This window comes from Alligator sinensis, unplaced genomic scaffold (assembly GCF_000455745.1).
Source record: "Alligator sinensis unplaced genomic scaffold, ASM45574v1 scaffold502_1, whole genome shotgun sequence".
NCBI classification, from domain to species: domain Eukaryota; kingdom Metazoa; phylum Chordata; order Crocodylia; family Alligatoridae; genus Alligator; species Alligator sinensis.
Window position 1 is genome coordinate 4,237,998 of NW_005841896.1, and position 14,159 is coordinate 4,252,156.

The window sequence follows — 14,159 nt, forward strand, 5'->3', positions numbered from 1 at the left end:
CAGGAATGAATGTTACAACTGTGAAGCAGTAGAGAAATTGGCATTGGGTATTTTTTTCTTTTTTTCTGACAAGAGTGTTTCCTCAAACTTTTTAGATTCCAGGCGTCCCTCAACTGAGTCAAGGCACCCCTTGGAAAATACCAGCTCATGAGTTTTCAATCATTTTTGGACTAAAGAAAAATAATAAAGCAATCATCCTACTGCAAAGAACTCAGGAAGGCCAGAACAGGCCAGACTGCCTTTAACACTATGGAGTGGTGCTCACTCCTATCCTGGGGGTCTTTAAAAGGAGGTGTGATAGACACCTAGCCGGGGTCATTTGACCCCAGCATTCTTTCCTGCCATGACAGGGGGTTGGTCTTGATGATCTGCTCAGGTCCCTTCTGATGCTACCAACTATGAAACTATGATTCCTATTTGAAATTTCTGGGTTTATCTTGTGAATCATACTTGCACACCTAATATTGTATGTCACCTCACAATATCCTTGAAAGGTTCTCAAGGCACCTCAGGGTGCCATGGCACCCTGGCTGAGAATGACTGAATTAAATACAGTGCAATATGAAATCCCTCATTCCCTTCCAAATAAATCTTCCCAGTATAATAACTATGTAATGTATTACCCAAGTCACATTTTGATTAATATAAAAAAATAAATAAGGCTGAGGGAAAATTCAGTGAAAATGGAACGGAAAATGTTTACAAAGGAAAGCAGCTGAATTGTTTGGTTTGGCTTTGTTTGGCGTGGGGGCGTTATTTCTAAAATATTTCTATATGTGTACAGCATTCTGTAGCAACAGTACAGCATGTGGACCATTTGCTGTTATTGACAAACTAAGGGAAAGGTTAGCCTTGGTTATGGAACAAGCTAAGTGAGCTCCCCTAGTACCCATGGAGAAATAACTTGACTTGAGAAAATGGCTGAAAAATTTCTCATTTAACTTTCAAAGTTTACTCTGTAGAGAGTGCTTAATTAATATGAAACTACGGTACATTTATTCTTTGCACTAATGATGCTTAACGATCTGTTTATGGGTAAATTGCATGGCTCTCCTAAGAAAAAGTAGAGGATCCTTTTGTGAAGCAAGCCAAAATTATGTTAAATATGGGTATTTTACTTTGCATGTGACTCAGACAGGCTTCTTTTCCCTCCAACTCAGAATATTATCATGTCCAAGTGCAAACTGTGTATGGCAGTAAAGTGAGGAGGGCTTCTGAGAGAAGCTCCAACCAGAAGTGGGAAAAATGAGTCCAGTGCTCTTGCTAGCTCCACAGAAGAATCAAAAAGTAGGGAGCAAGCCAGTCTCTTAAAAACCCAGAGGGTTCTATTGACTACCCCATAGAAAAATAAAGTGAAAAAATACAAAGGCAATAGGTCAGCGTTCTCTGCTAACCACTTCAGGCAACTCCAGATCAAGAAAGTACCTTAGGACCTTTTGAAGGAAAAGAGCATTGTGGGAAACAGGGTCAAGTAAGAAGTGGGAAAGCTAGCAACAAAGTTATACCTCCACCTTCCTCCAAGGTAGGGAAGGGCAACAGGAAGTGGCCAGGTTTCAGTAGCCTCTCCTCCAAGGGAGAAGGGGCAGGGAAACAGACGGGAGTCTATTGAGCAAGTCTAAGATTCCCAAGTGCACAACTACTTACACTGACACTACATTATTTATGGACTAATATTACTTTCAAATGTCTATAGGCATCCATGAGTGCTACCCAACTATTACATCAGTGGGCATGGGATACTGAACTGAAAAGAAGAGAATTAGTGGAAGGACTTCGGAAGCTTTTGGTTTATACTTCCTATGTATTTTATGTTTTATGCCTCTAAATGTAAAATCAACCAATTTGGGAAAAAGTATTATTTTTGGTAATTCTGAATGCTGTAATAGAAATTTCTTTGTTAGATTTTTTTTTTCAAAAGGCAGGTTGAACTGTTATAAAATGTTAAGATTAAATGAAAACATGAAATTAACTGTTACAAATTTAAAATCTTACAGGAAAAGCCCTGGTCTGTCTCTGAAAGGGAACCCCTTTACTGTATGGCTTAAGTCACTTTTGTCGACACCAAGGGTCAGGGCCGAAGGGTGACTGCTTCATTTTGTGTCCTGATTATAATTGATTTTTATATTTTAAAGAAAACCATGCACATTTTTAGTTTAAAATATTAGCCCTTTGATGACAACATGTTTTAATACTGAGTTGTGTTAAACTGAAACTGAAGAGCTACACTTTGAGCTTAGCTCAACATCCCTGTGACACATGCTTGTGTTGGTTAAGGAGAGAGACTGGAAAATTCCTGTATCACCAAAAAATGTTACCAGTGCACAGATAAAGTGAAAAGTCACGCAGTTGTTTATTCAAATTTCTTGTGAAAACTTAGAGGACACTGTGGCAATTCTAGTTGTGCATGGGTGGCCCAAACAGCAAATCTAAGTTATATTTTGAAAAAGTGATTTGGATTAGATCCTTTTTCATTTCTTTGGCATTTAAATGGCACCAGGGCTTTTACATGCAATCCTGTTCCAAACTGCCTCAAAACCTAAAAATCATTAGTTCATCTACCTTTGTAACACACATTTTCGTATGTCTTAAGAATATGTAACAAAAAGGTTTGTTTCTCCTCCCACGAGGAGAGGGACTCATCCAGCATCCGTTTTTTTTTTCCAAAACTCAAATCAACATCACACACAGATATCTAAGATTACAAACAGATGCTGTACTTGTCCTGGGACCGGCTGTGCCCGTGTTTGTCCCAGACCAGAAAAGTCATGGGACTGGCATGTACATATAACGCCCTTGCAATCAGGAATTAGTGAGAAGCTGAATGCACTGCTGCTTTTCAGCCAGTGATTCAATGATGCAATCCCAGGGCAACCTGTCACACACAAAGGGTTAACACTTCTCATCCGGCAAATCTTTTTAGGGTTTGTCCTGAGACAATAGACATGGACATCTGAACCAGAAGAAAATCATTTCTTCCAGGACAACCATAACATTTGTTTGTAGCCCAAGTGTCACATAGATAACTATGTAGCATAGGAGTGGTTCTTAAGCTTCTGGTACATGTTACACTCGTGATGCAATTAATGTGTTAATCGTGCTATAAATAGTAACTGTGCTACACATGCATCTGATTCATGGTGGTATAAAGTGGCAAGCCAGACACAAAGATATTCCACATTTACGGTACCATAAATTGAACCAGTACCACCCGCAGCCTAATGCTAACAATCAGCTGATTGCCCCAGTCCTGATGCTGAACCCTGTCCCCATCTACATTTGGGATTTGTTTGGGATCTGATCCCCGATCCCAGCAATCACACATCTTGCCATACATGCATGGGATTGCTAGGATCAGGGATCAGATCCCACTGCACCACTAAGTGAATGTCTGCAAGCCCCCTTGGTCACTTAGGAACTTAAAAGAATATCTACCCAGTAGTCACTGCCAGGTTCTTGGCAGGCCAAATTAAGTCAGCACTGAGCTCTGTGCTGCCACATCTAGATTGCTACTTGTGCAGGCTCAGGTATCTAACACTACAGTGTAGATAGACCCTAAGTCACTTGGCCTCCTAAGTGCTTAAATTTTCCTTTGAAAAGTTTATACTACAGTTTAAGCCACTTAGGTGTTTTTGAAATTTTTACCCTGTAGCTGAATTTCTATTCAGGGACAAACTACCTCAGAAACATGCTCTGTACTGCCAAAGGGAAACCCATTTACCCACCCACCAAAGCCACTGGAGACCTACTGCTCCACATAATCCAGAACACCAATGGGAAGCACAGTTGCTGCTTAGGATGACATTCATCCCCATTCAGAGCCACTCAGGGAACCTACGGCTTGAGATTTCCATGTTATGTCAAGCAGTTTCTGACTTGAATTCTGAGCCCAGATCTCAGAGTCATAAAATATTTTACACACCCCAGGCAGGCATTAATCTTCCACTCAGTTACCATATTATTCTGCACACTCTGTATTTGCTTTATAATATGGGTATAAAACTAGCACACAAATGCCTGTTAAAGCTGTGACATTTGATTATTCTGTTATAATTAGCTGGAAGTGCTTGATAAGGGTGTGATAAAACACCAGCATCTAAGAGAACTCCTTTCTCCTTATTTGAATTGCATACAGTGGCAGGCAGGAGCTAAAATTTCCCATTCAGGAAACAGTAGTAATATTGTTTTCAAAGAAAACTATGCCTAAAATTATTAATCCCACTCAAAACACTACTGTTTAATTTTTTTTCTGTGCCATGCAATCCAACAGTGGGATAGGACTGATGACCCTATACAACAAGCGCTTGTAAATAATGAGAATGCTGGTAAAACATGAGGCAACGAAGCTGAACGCCACTCAGAAGAAGAAAAAGCATTAGATGCCTGAATGTTGGCGAAGGCAAGGTAATATAATAATTTAATTCTGGAATAGAAAATTCCTATCATTATTATACAGTTTAAACACTAATAAAAAAGAAACTTGCTAAGAATGCTGACCAGATTAAGCAGTTCTTGCTGGGCCAAGACAGGTCATCACTAACTGAGCACCATCATTATCAGCTTCTCATTCACTGGCTGCAGTGAGCTCCGAGATCCCTAAAATCACCACCAGTAAATAAACCATTCTGCTGACTAAAATATTTATATATATAAAATAAAAATAGAACTATCTGTAAAACGGATTTGCCATAAAAACATATAAAACAAAAAGCTTCATATGAAAGGTATCAACATACAGTAAATATGCCTGTATTCATAAAATATTATATATCATGCATGTAGCCCTCTCTCTTTTTGCTCTAAACTGTTCCTGTTCTCTAACTCCAAAGACAGTGCTGCATTTTTTTTCCATGGGGTCTTCCTTAACCCCAAAACACATCTGTCTTGAGTTTCTCTCAGATTTGTCAGGTGGATCAGTGCTCCCCAGGGTCTGCTCCATCTGAAGTATTTTAATTTGACTAAACACCTGATTTATTTTATCTCTCCGATGAGAAAGGCAGTTTGTCTTAATAGAGCCTGTCAGCCCACAGTCCTATTCACAGCAATTTACAGGCAGCCAGGGACGCTGGAAGAGAAGAGTGCTGTGATTCTGTATTTTATCCTCCTCCAGAAAGCACCTAAAAGCAGCTATTCACTGCTACTGCATGTGGCATTTTAGAACTGAATTAGCTTTTTATTCAAGTAACTACACTTGTTGTGAATAGCTTATCTGTAAAATTGCTACATTCACTACTGATTTTATTAACCTTTGACTCTATCACAAAATGGTCTTCAGTTAGGAAAGACCTTTAAAACTGACACATTTTTCTTTGGGGCCTTTATTTCAGTGACTTTAGATTTACTGAATTTGATCCATTGACTTCTTTATCACCAGTATTTAAAAATTTGATCCTCAATGGGAAATCAATTGTATTTAAGGAAATTGTTTTCAAAAGTAAACATAACAGTAGTTTCCCTCATCAAAAGTTTAAGGTAAATATTTATTCTTCAGCTATTACAATACCTAGTGTTACCTTGGCAATTATAATCTGATTAAACTAAAAAAAAATCATTGTTCTAAAGTTTTAATTTTCCATTGTTTGTTTATTGATTTAACAGTAAATCTTGTGCTGCTCTGAGTGTGTCTTGAGGGAAAGTGGTCAAGCTGAACAGAACCAACACATCAAAGGAAACATTTTAAGGAATGTTAATCATAGGTCAATGTAACAGAGTGAGAAAAATCAAGCTGCTATAAATACCACTCGAAGAGAGAAAAGAGATCAACTAAATTTTACTTATAAACCAAGACTGAGCTTGGATTATAATCTTGTGGAAAGATGTGTCCTTTTAAAATTATTTAGAAGCTCTATCTATACTTCTGGAGCTAACCAAGAAGGAATACGAACCTCATACATCTCACATTCAAATGCCTTTCTACAATATACCAAACAACATCCTGGGCTCCTATCTACCAAGGTTTCTTAAATGTCTGGAAATAAATTAAAGTCCCCATATAAACTGAACCAGTAAATGCAGAGCACATTATTTTGTAGCTTGTGAAAGAAAATTTGCTCCACAACTATTACAGCAGTTCAACCATCTCTATTATAATTCAGTCTATAAACAGGTATATCTGCATGTCATTGGACAATAACACAATTCCATTTTATTGGGAAATTCTCCTCATAGTATCTTGTCTCTTTTAAGTGACACAGCAATAACTGTGGGGAAAGAGAAAAATGAACAACAATAATACATACTTAGAAGATTTCTAGAGCTTCTCACTGCAATTTCAAATCAGGCACTTTGAAATTCAGCCATACAAAGAGGAAAGCACTGCTAAAACTATATGCTGTACCAAGCCAAAGAGGAAAAATAGAGATACAGATTTACCAATGGACCCTGTGATGCTGCCTGAAGTGAGACTTCTCTCCATTGACATCAGTGGGTCAGGAACAGGCTGTAATGCCTGTTCCTGGCAAGTAGGACACAAAGGTTCCTAGCTCTGCCATTCAATTGCTGTGGATTTTTTAAACAAGTCTGCCTCATTTCCCAATCTTCAGATAAGGTAAAATAGTACCTCTAAGGAATTTTGTTATGCCTAGTTAATTAATGTTTCTAAAGTGCTTTGAGATCTTCTCATAGAAGTCTCCAGACAGCTGCCAGGTATTATCATTTCTCTTGAATTCCATGATTGATTTAAAGCTTTGAGAATGCCAGCCTCTTTTACTCACTGCTTCTGAACAAACTTTTGTCTTGTTCATCTAAGCAAAATAGAAATGTTAAGTAACAAATCATTATTAGACTTATACATAACAAAATAGTAGATGAAATCAGAAAAAAAAAACAAGAAAGGGGAAGACTAGACCTTGCTATCAGCTAGAGAAAGGCTTAAAATCACATAACTGCGGTTCCAAAGTATCATCAACTGAAGCAATTCAACCAACAATCAAAAATGATTTTGAATCAAGTTAAGCAATTTCAGCATTTGGGGGGAAAAAAAAGAATGCCTTCATGAATCAATTCCCCTGGCAGGTCTAATTTTTTTTTATGGACATTGTTTGAGAAGAAAGCAAAAACACAATGCCAGACATAAAAGAAAGTATATTTGATCTTAACTGCCCACAGATAACCTGGTTAAACCATTCTGTCTAACACGGGAGTCTGCAGCACACATCAGATACACTGTGATGTCTCTACTTCACAGACTCTGTCCAGCATTTAGCATTTACCTTTTTTTGATTGGGTCACCTTTTAAATGCCATAAAATAGGGCAGCAAAAGTCAACAAAAATAAACAAGGAAAACGGAAGAAAGCAACAATCTAATGGAAGGGCTTCTGAGATAAAAGTCACTTTGTGAGGGCTGCCTGCCTACGGAGCTCCTTTCCCAATGCACTAGCATCTAATTTGAGTTCTAACTCCAACAGCAGTCTAAAAAGCTTTCTACTCTAAAGGGCCCCAAGTGCATCATAAAGATAAAGGATTTCAGTGCAAAACAACCACAAAGACTTCTATTATCTTATCAGTCTTTGGTTACAACAGCTGAACCAATATGACTAAGTTCTGAATGACTTTTTTTTCTTTTTATAACAGAATACTGGAATTTCTTTATTTCACGATCAGTTAGCAATTGTTGATGTTCCCATATGCTACTGTCCAGTCCTTACTCAATAAAAAGTTTTATAAATGCAGCAATTGTGCTTTGTAACATCCAACTGCAGAAGGCAGAATAGCAAACATGTTTAGCGTGCAAACCACATAGGCTAGCTTCTCCAGTGAAGGTGTAAGAATCTTTCTGCTTCCACCACAAAAGAAAATAACTCCCAATTTAAGCTTGCAACAAAAAAATAAATAAAATCTTGTATGTGTAAACAAGAGCGGAAAACGAGTGTAGTAGCTTCCGAGATAATTATTCAGGACAAGGTTCTGTTGTTAGAATCATAGTGGATTATCTCCAAAAAAGAGGATTAAATAAGGTCCGGTCATGTTGTGGACCAAAATGTTTAACTGATGATCTGCAGGATTCTTTATATACCCAAACATACTAAACTGCAGATGCCCAGCACACGTCAAATGGTTGTGTTCTAAGAGCATCCGGAAATGGAGGAAAGAGTTGTTTTAATCTAATGTCTCATTAGCATTCTGGTGTCTGAAAATCATTAAGGGATGGATTTGAGCCCATGTCTGTGCCTGCATCTCCTTACCTTCCTAGACACGCTTCCATATTTCATGCACTAGCATTAAAGAGAGCAGTCATTATGACAACTCCATTTCCCCTGGTCCTAATGCATACATGTAGTGAGTACGGGAAATGTCATGGTTACAGGGCTAACTGTTATCTCTGAGTGCTCCTCAATAAATATCAGACTCCTACCTTAACCTAACTTATGTAGCAGTTTGCAATCTCCCACACCTCTAGATAATGCTTACACAGCAAGTCCAACCAAACACAGACCTGTGGTATCTCTTTCACGAGTCAGTGACCAGTGGTGAAGAAAGCCACCAGAAAACTTCCTTAAACAAATGTTGCTTATTCTGCAGTAAGAACAAGCCATTTAGAGAAACAAATATTTTAAATCAATAGTATGCATGGATGCTACTTAAAGCCTACCCATCCCCCATGGTAATTTAGGTAGGCCTATCTTCTTCGGACACCCCTCAAGCAAGGGCTTGTGCCTCAGCCTGGTTCCTCTGTACAACCACCTGACTCTCAAGAATTTTCCCTTTTAGACTTCCAGTTCTTTTGATCTCTTGTGTTTTCTGTGCCCTTTCTTTCTTGGCTTCCACTCTAAACACTTCTGAATTGATTGCTGGGATGTAGCTTATATTGATGCTTTTTCCCCTTCTTGCTCATTTTTCACAGCAACCCCTATTAAACTAATATATTAATTTAGTAAACATCTCAATAATTAGGTCAACATGTAGTATTCATGAATTATTACAGAATAGTTCCAAATCATTCACAGGAATTAATCTGTGTTAGGTCTAGGTAAAAGACTGGCCCTGGATACTTTTCCTGAAGTGCTAGGAGATTCTCCAAGGTACAGAGTTAGTCCTGGTTTACTCATGGGGCAACACAGCTCTGCACTGCACCTTATTTAGGGGTGGCAACAAAGTCAGCATTGAGCTCTGAAACTAAATTAATTTCAGTTGTATAACTATTCCTGAGAGATATAACAGAGCTAGACTTTTCTCCATGGCAGCAAATGACAGAACAAGGAGCAATGTTCTCAAGTTGCTGCAAGGGAAGTTGAGGTTAGATATTAGGAAAAACTTTCTCACGAGAAGGGTAGCAAAGGGCACAGAAGGGGACAATCCCATTGCACATATAGAGGGGCAAAGGAGCCATGAAACCCTCTTGGCTGAACAGGAAAATACAGGAAAGCCAAGGGTTGAAAAAGGAGGCATACAGACTGTGGAAGCGGTGGGTTGCCACCGAGGAAGAATATATCTACTTGGCTTGCACTTGCAGGGAGGCAGTTAGAAAGGCCAAGGCAGCAATGGAACTCAGCCTGGCAACAAAAATTAAAAACAACAAAAAGTCCTTTTTCAGGTAGGGAACAAAAAGAAGGCAGGCACATGGTAACATAGGACCTCTACAGGACAGGCTGGGACAATTACTGACGGATAGGAGGCACAAAGCCAAGCTCTTCAATGAGTTTTCTGCATCAGTATTCCTGAGTACGGACAAAGACGCATCTCCAAATTTGACCATAGATAGGTACAGCAGAGACACTTGCCCACCAATGGTTAGCACCATCCTAGTAAAGGGACACTTGGAGGGGCTTGATGTGTTCACATCAGCAGGCCCAGATGATCTTCACCCATGGGTGCTGAAATAATTAGCCAGTGTCATAGCAGAACCACTGGTAAGACTGTTTGAACATTCATAGCACTCAGGACAAGTCCCAGAGGACTGGAAAAGGGACAATGTCATCCCTATTTTCAAAAAAGGGAGGAAGAAGGATCTGGGTAACTATAGACCGGTTAGCCTCACCTCTATCCTTGGGAAAATCTTTGAAAAAATTATTAAAGATTACATTTGTGGAAGTCCAACAGGAAAAATAACACTGAAGGGCAACCAGCATGGATTCATAGCAAGTAGATGCTATGTCCTGCTTGACAAACCTCGTTTCTTTTTATGAGCGGGTCACAAACTGCTTAGATGCAGGAGTCGAGGTGGATGTCATATACTTGGATTTTTAAAAAGCCTTCAATACGTTGTCACATCCCATTCTCATTTTTTAAAAACTAAGCAGCTGTGACTTAGATAATTAGGTGGGTGGCAAATTGGCTGATGAGATGCACCCAGAGAGTGGTGGTAGACGGGTCGGTATCTACCTGGAAAGATGTGGGCAGTGGAGTCCCACAAGGCTTGGTCCTTGGACCAGTGCTGTTCAATATCTTCATCAGTGACTTGGGCGAGGGCGTGGAGAGCACACTGTCCAAGTTCACAGATGACACCAAATTATGGGACAAAGTAAACACACTGGAGGGTAGGGAACAGATTCAGGCATATTTGGACTGGCTGGAAATGTGGGGAGAACAAAACAGGATGCAGTTTAACAAGGATACGTGCATCTGGGTGCACTTAACAAGTACTGCACCTGGGGAGGAGGAATCACCAACACATTTACAGATTGGGAGATGACTTTTTAAGCAGCACAGCAGCTGAAAGGGATCTGAGAGTCATAGTTGACTTCAAGATGAACATGAGTCAACAATGTGACAAAGTGATCGACAGAGCTAATCACACTTTATCATGCATTAAAAGGTGCATCACAAACAGGTCTAAGGATCCCACTCTATGCAACATTGGTAAGGCTGCAGCTGGAGTACTGTGTCCAGTTTTGCGTGCCACACTTCGAGAGGGATACGGATAACCGTGAGAGGGTCCAGAGGAGGGCCACTGGTATGGTTAGTGGCCTGCAGGTAAGGTCTTATAAGGAGAAACTGAGGGACCTGGATCTCTTCAACCTCCGTAAGAGAAGGCTGAGAGGTGATCTAGTGGCTGTCTACAAGTTCATCGGGGGAGCCAGGAGGGGCGCAGCAAGGAATAGGAGATACTCTGTTTGCCAGGGTACCCCTTGGAGTAACTAGGAACAATGGCCACAAACTGATATTCCAGAATCTGGAATAAGCTTCCAAGTGAGGTGGTGCTTTCCCCTACTTTGGAGGTCTCTAAGAAGAGACTGGACAAACACCTGGCTGGGGTTGCCTGACCCCAGTGCTCTTTCCTGCCCATGGCAGAGGGTCAGATTCGATCTACTGAGGTCCCTTTCAACCCTAAAAATCTATTAAATCTATCTATAAAATCTATGAAGCATTGGCATAGATTACGCACAGAGGTTATGGAATGTCCATCCTTGGAGGTTTTAAAGACCTGGCTCAATAAAGCCTTGGCTGGGAGGATCTAGTTGGGGATGGTCCTGCTTTGAGCAGGGGGTTGAACTAGATGATCTCCTGAGATCCTTTCCAAACCTAATTTTCTATGATACTGTCCACAGCCTCCTCAAGTAAGTACCTATTAGGGAAATGGCTGAATTCCCATATTTTAAACATAAATGTTGCTTAACAGTATTCCCACATAAACAAATAAATATTAGAATGGTATATGACAAATGTATCAAAGATGAATGCATCCCACTAGCAACAAAGTCAGAAACAGGTGCTACTGCATTCATTAATTCATGTAAATGCAACAAAAGAAACATGAGTTTCTGAATGCATTGTTCCTGGTTGGATGAGCTGTGTACATTTAGAAAACATTCTCAATAGGCTCTGTTTGGAGAGAGAGAGAGTGAGGAAGAGAAAGAATCTGTCAACAATGAGGAGATACAGAGATATGCATATCATGCATTCCAACTAAAAACTACCAATAGATTATCCTGTTGTTGCTGAGGTAGAAGATAATTATACAGGAGAGGCCAAGAGCAGTGAGTAATGTGAATAGCCATACAAGTCAAGCCCAAACAGATGTAGAAAGGAAAAGAAAAGTGAGTAATTTTGACAGGTGACTTAGAAAAGTATAGTCCAAGATGTTAGTGACCCAGTTTAAATGAACTGCATGGGGTGTACTTGGAGTAACAGTCATTACAGTCATTGACTTTGTCAAGTTTACAGGATTTGATTCCAACATGCTTATGGGAAAGCAAGCAAGGCAAGCAAGATGTGAGAAAAGATGGTTCAGCTATTATGATGCTAATCTGAGATTTAAAAAAGTCAGAAACAATTTGCTGTTCCATCACAGATAAATCACTTAGCCTCACTGCCCCTCGTTTCCGTCTATGTACAGTGGTCATGATAGTGCTTCTTTAGCTCCTAGCAGTGTTGGGAGGATGTACACACTAAATATTACAAGGTGGTAATATTGTGGTAATAGGGCCCACAGTGTACCTGAGATAAACAGAGGCAGCAAAATTCCAGAGTCTATTGCCACACAATTTCATGCACCGAAGCTCAGTATCATTCTAAGAATTTCATCATCAGAATGCTGTTTGCCAATTGATTGTGTAATCAGAGGCATTATAAAATTAACCCTTATCATACATCTCAGATATACACCATGTGGTATGCTCCCACCAGGATTCCAAGCTAAGAGCTCTGAGAAGTACGGCAAAATAGGATTTGAAGAATGCTGGAGGATTCCCACTTATTGCAAGCCATGTGACAAACAACAGCATAAATTCAAGGAAATTCCATAAAATGGACCATTTTCAAGACCTGGAAGGAGAACTAACAATTAGATGAAAATGATGATCCTCTTTTGGATGCTCTGTTGGGATAATTCTATTACCAGCAGGGAGCAAACAAAATTACCTTAAGTTTTTCAGTCTTTACACATACACATTTTGTGAAGATGTATGGTAACTATGCAATAGGCAACATACTTACTCTATTTATAATAGCTATATTAAATGAATGTCAACCTGATCAAGATAGATTAGGTATTTAGTACACTTGATTGTGACTTTCTCAAGGGAAAATAGATGTATTATGTTAGGGAAAGTTCACCTCTTAGTTGCACCTTTTCAACCTCCTTGAAATCAACAGGATTATACATTTGGTCATGATTCAGCTTTTTCCCAAAGGCCTTGTTTTTTAGTGCACTACCTTTCTAGAAGCATGAACATGCATATAGTCACACACAAAGCATGTCAAAAAATAATTCTGAAAAGGAAAATTGCCACAAAAGATGATGTAGATCCACAAGAACGAGCTACAAAATATACACTATAGCTGGAAACAGTGAAGAATGGATGAACAGAAAATCTTTCATGCACATGTATAATTGTACATTTCATCTTCATCAGGTAGCAAATAAGAAAGTACTTAGTTATCTGAGTCCAAATTGAATAGTGGAAACAAATACAATAAACTGTGGGCAATTCACCACTATGGTTTAATTTGCCATTGTTCCCATCCCCTGAAAGTACACCTTACCCCATCATTATTAGCTTATAATTGTTTGCTATTGGATAATTTGCTATCATTTGAATTTCCCTTGGAGTGATGAATTGGCCACAGTGTACTACATGTAATACAATTTGGTCACTTTGATGTACAAAATTTATATTGACTACACTAAAAAGAAAACTCCAATACTCCTTGGGCACAAAACATAACAGAAAGCTCATATTATATCTCCTTCAAAGATACAAAACAAATAAAGTAATAAAAAGGCTTGAAAAGCTACACCTTTCACTTTCCATCACTTGCAAAGGTCATTTAACTAGTTTCACATCAATACACAGCAAGCAAAAAAGAGCTTTATTTGGGAGTACAAGATATCTAATGTATGCAGTACTTTTCCATCTGCAGACTAGGCCACCAGTATTGTATATCACAAGGGCGTGTTTTTATTCCAGACATTTAGATACTGCAGCCAGTAAAGCAGTAGCCTTGGGTGCTGAAAAGTTTACCCTAAGGTATGTGAAGCATTTCTCTAACAACGATATTAATAATGCTTATGTTATCCAACAAGTTGCTTTCTATTATGCTGTCCCCATTTCCTCTTTTACTATAGAACCATTAATTCTAGCACCCTGAGTCTCTGCTCACAATGCTCTTACACTGGTGTAAGAATTTCAAATACCCATGAGTTGCACTACAGAAAGAGGATTTGCACTGATTTGATAATATTTGTTATACCAGATCAGATCCTGGCCCTGCCATTGACTTC

General features: G+C 39.2%; 1 protein-coding gene across 10 annotated transcripts in view; it reads right to left on the minus strand.

The window, feature by feature from the left end:
• SOX6 (SRY-box 6) overlaps positions 1-14,159 on the minus strand; it is a 324,606-nt gene that overhangs the window by 226,299 nt on the left and 84,148 nt on the right. Inside the window, exon 1 of one of the 10 annotated variants that reach the window (XM_025197403.1) lies at positions 4,495-4,514. The exons of the other annotated variants lie outside the window; for them this stretch is intronic. The gene's annotated coding sequence lies outside the window, so the exon portion shown is untranslated. Of the gene's footprint in view, positions 1-4,494; positions 4,515-14,159 lie in introns of those variants that run through there. 10 annotated transcript variants of the gene reach the window in all.